This window comes from Rhagoletis zephyria, unplaced genomic scaffold (assembly GCF_001687245.7).
Source record: "Rhagoletis zephyria isolate East Lansing unplaced genomic scaffold, Rhagoletis_zephyria_1.1 Rzeph_scaffold_00559, whole genome shotgun sequence".
Lineage (NCBI taxonomy): Eukaryota > Metazoa > Arthropoda > Insecta > Diptera > Tephritidae > Rhagoletis > Rhagoletis zephyria.
Window position 1 is genome coordinate 13,815 of NW_016157643.1, and position 4,521 is coordinate 18,335.

A 4,521-nucleotide genomic window follows, 5' to 3' on the forward strand; every position below is an offset into this window, starting at 1 on the left:
AAAAGACGGGAAAAAATCGTTGTTTTCTCCTCTTTGCTTTACCACTTTTGTTGCGTCTTCGTATCTGTTCATCACCTCTACTAAGGGCTGCCAGACGTCCCGGTTTCCCCGGACATGTCACAGTTTTAGACTATTTGTCCCGGTGTCCCGGTCCAACCTTAAAATGTCCCGGGTTTCATTTAAATGTCCCGGTTTTCGATTTGATGGCACAAATTTGAATAAAAGTTCAAAAATAACTACAATTTTATGAATTCACTGAGGGAAATAACGCATAGTTAACATGAATATTTTTATTCGATTATCGTTCTAAAATGTTCGTATTTAAAAACAACACTTTAATACCACGCACGCGTGGTGTTGATTCAAACTCAGCATTTGAATGCACATTTACATGTCTGGCTGTAGATGAGTGCGCAAAGATACTTGCCACAATTTGTTATTTTTCAGAGGGAATGGAATTTAAATATATATTTTTTAACTTAATTATGAAAAAGCTTCCGTTTGAATTTAATATTTCTAGACTGAATAATAAAATGTGTGTGTGAATGTATTACGAGTTGGGTTGGTGCTCTTTCATATGCGTATTTTTTTAAATTTAGCACGTTTTTTTAATTCTATACTTCTTTCTCTCAGTGCACCGGTTTCATTTGTGAAATAGTTACATCTTCAGATAGTTGAACTTTGCACAAGCATATAGTTGATGATTAATATACATATGTACCTAAATAAGTTAAAAATGACGTGCACAGAGTTTTACAATTATATTAAGGAAAAGTCAGAAGTTTTGAAACAAGTCCACAGCAACGAAAATTTGACTGATATTTTAATGTTATCTTGTACTCAAATTTTTTTTCTTTCATGAAACCTAGAGTGCTTATAAGTACAGTGCCGTACATCAAATCACAATTTCTAATCAGACCTGTTAGAAAAATTTTGAAAATATACCTTTTGTACCAATTAATAAAGTGCAAGTCTGAAGTTGCCAGCAAATTTTGATGATTGTTAGCCTTTTTTTTGCTGACAGTGTCTTCCATATAAAAAGAATTGTTGAACATAGTTTGAATGGAAGAAACTCTCAGTAAAAATAATACCAAAAATCAACTAAAATTTAATAGGCTGCAAAACTTCATTTTTAAAATTTTTACAAAAAGTCTAATTAAAAAGTTGCAAATTTGTATGCAAATTTATTGAATATCTTGAGTTTTGCACAAAGTTTAGAAATTTTATTTTTATGTTTTTTGATGTATTTAGTACAATTTTTTTATAAAGACTAAAAAGAATTGTGAAAAATTCTCTGTGCTTTAGTTGTGATAAGTTGCTTTGTTACTACATCTTTTCGTACGTAATTTTTGTTCAAACGAAATGGAAGGGAGCGAGAGGCCCCCCCCCCCCCCCCCAATACCCCCTGCCCAGCCTAAAGTGTCCCGGTTTGGTAACAGACATATCTGGCAGCCCTACCTCTACTGGTTTGTTCTGTCTCAAGCTGCGTGCACCGTCTTCTACGTTTGTGCAATCGTCGCTGCTCTCGCTATCGCTGTCGTCGTGATCGTTGTCTTTTGCGTTTGCGGAAAGCAAACGTCCCTTTTGCAAATTTTCCACGATATGAACTTTTAAGTTATTGCTCAAATTTGCATCGATGTACTGCATTATACTTTTATACGAGCCATAGTTTGCCTCGAAATCAAAGCCGGCAAATTCGCGTAAACGTTTGCGATTATTCCTATCGCCTTCTGACACAAACACTAATTTGTGTAATGCCGCCACACTCTGCTTGCTGCTGCGTCGCAAGCTTCCGCGAACATTCTCGATTGAAGCCAAAGACATTTCAATCTAAATTTAACACTTTTCCACAATATACGCGTTACACTTCGTCCTTTTCTTGGACGAGGCCCCAAAATGTAGGTTTATTGTTTGTTTAATTAGTTTTAAGTTCACAGAAACGGACAGGTTTCGTTTTATTTACGATTAAAATAGTTTTGAGTTCACAGAAATGAATTTAAATAATTAGATTGGAATTGAATATTTAGACAAATAATGAATTAAATGAATTGGGCATTTAGGGAAAGAATTAATGCAAACTATTTGATTCCACAAAACACAACCGTCTTGGCTACCGGCTCGTACTCGAGTCGCTGCTAGACTGCCATGATGCTGCGACGCCATGGTTTCGTTAAAAAAGAAATAGAGTTGCCAGGCTTTAACCCCACAGTAATATACAAGACATTGGTGATGACTCAATCCATCCGGCAAAATCTCAAACTACATTTACATCCAAATTATTAAGAAACTTAAGAGAAAAATTAGTGGAAATAACTTACTGTCGGAGGGTGTCATAAATAACACAAACGGCAATAACGCAAAATTTGCTTTATTTCACTTTTAAATGGGAAATAATACCAAAATCTGAGTTTTGCTTTATTTCCAACAAAGGTTGGAAATAAAACAAATTTTGCCTTATTTCCCATTGCTTAATTATACTATTTGTAAAAAAAAAACAGTTTACTAACAGAAGGAAAAAGAACTTTGTTTATTCCAAAAATACAATTAAACTAAGGCACATTGAACAGGTAATATCAGTATAGCAGCTGATTTGGTTTTTTTCAATTATTTGTTCTCGAAAATGTCAAATATTTTACATTTCTTCTCACAAAAATTCTAAATTGTTAAAATCTCTTTGCATGTGAAACATTTTCCATACAAAACCAGCGATTAAATAGCAGCTTTTGGAAAGCTCGCCCAACTCAGCAGCACAACCGCTGATTACTGGGCCTGGCACAGGATGGTGGATCAATGCTTCGAGAAGCGAACCAATTTACTAAGAAAGAAAGTTGCAACAATTTTCATTTTTTCAATTTAAATTTTTTACCTTTTTCGTATTTCGCATGGCACGCTTTGATGTAGAAGAAAAAATCAGAACAGTTTTTAGCACCTTTGATACCAGAAGCAACAACAAAATACAGGCAAATGTTGTTTTTGCTCAAATGCTCTAAACCTGTTTGATAGGCCTTGAATTAAACAAAAAATGTGATATAATTCATATGAAGAAAGTAATATTCACAAAATATTTTTACTTATGAAAAGTCTAACAAAATATAGGAAAAGCATCGTCTTTAAAAACTGTTCCGCATATTGGACATAGTGCTTTCGTATGCATTTTTTCTGCATGCTTTTTAATATGTTCAAAACAATGCTGGAAAACCTTAAAATGTTTGCGTGGAACTATGTCGCAATAAACAGATGAAGTAATAAAACGGCTTTCTCGCTTTATTTTCTGACATTCGGCTGCCTTATAGTCACATTTTATAGGCAAATTTTCAAATAAAGCAGTGGCACCTGGTAAATTCCACTATGGGTGGGATGCAGCATGCAATAACACCATACACAATAATTCCCATTACTTGGACATTAAAAAGCAGTTTCAGAAGTGAACTAGTGTTATTTTATCATTTTTCCTTTTTCTAAACGGTTATAATGCCACCAGTACATAATTGCGAAAGGAGAGGAGGGGCGGGGGACGCGAGCGCGACGTCGAACGCGACGCCGGGCACTTTCAAAATTGTATACTTACAAATCCGTCCATTTAACTTGTTCATGTACTACTTTTTGTCAAATGTAACTGGGTGACTACCTACATATGTGCACAATTTTGTTTTATTACTCAAATTGTTAAGTATAAAAGTTGGTCTTATTGCTCAACGAGAAATGAAATAAAGCAAATTTGTGTTATTTCACATTCAATTGGGAAATAACACAAATTTGCGTTATTGTTGCAGGTTGAGAGTCTTCCTGCCTCAGTATATCCAGTAAAAAAACTGTGGTGAAGTCCTTTATGGGGATAAAGTTTCCAGAGGTGAAATTTTAGGTAGCACACAATTTCTTACACGCATGGTTGCTTTTCAGCACTGATGAAAGAAACTTAAGAAATATTTGAAAAAAAAGTTCATATAGTACATTAATTTTGAAAGAAATACATATAATGTATGTACTCTGGTTAATAATATCAAAAAATGTATTAGAATCACCGTTTAATGTTATATTTGATACAAATTAATACTGCTGCCCCGAACGCTCTGCGCCTTGCCACTGAATAATAGATTTACTTAAAATTACATCCCTGATCCTTGTTCTTTCTGTATCGCATCGTGGTGATTTCACATTGCTCAGAAATTTGACAAGAAAACAAAACAAAGCGAGTATTTTATTTGCTAATTTTTGCGATTTCTATTGTTTAATGTAAATTTGTCTTTTTAGGATATGTCGAGCCAACAAAGAAGGCGCAGTTGGAAAATTTAGTAATTAGTAATGAAGTAGCAGGCATATTTGGAAAATTATGCCGATAAACAGGATGGAATTTGGGAAAGTAAGTGCATGGTTGCAGCATATCTATGTATAAAAAGTATTTAATTAAATTGTTTATAGAAATGTTATAAATCGAGTGGCTCATTTACGATGTGCTCCAAACATTTGGCGAACTTTTTTTCGCCTTTTCAACGTGCTAAGTAACAAGTTAAGATGACTGCC

General features: G+C 34.2%; 1 long non-coding RNA gene across 1 annotated transcript; it reads left to right on the forward strand.

The window, feature by feature from the left end:
* The first annotated feature begins 4,320 nt into the window (after nt 1–4,320).
* LOC108360353 (uncharacterized) lies at nt 4,321–4,500 on the forward strand. The gene is made up of 2 exons (XR_001847095.1): nt 4,321–4,360; nt 4,420–4,500. It is a non-coding gene; the product is annotated as an uncharacterized LOC108360353 (long non-coding RNA).
* Nucleotides 4,501–4,521: the final 21 nt, after the last annotated feature.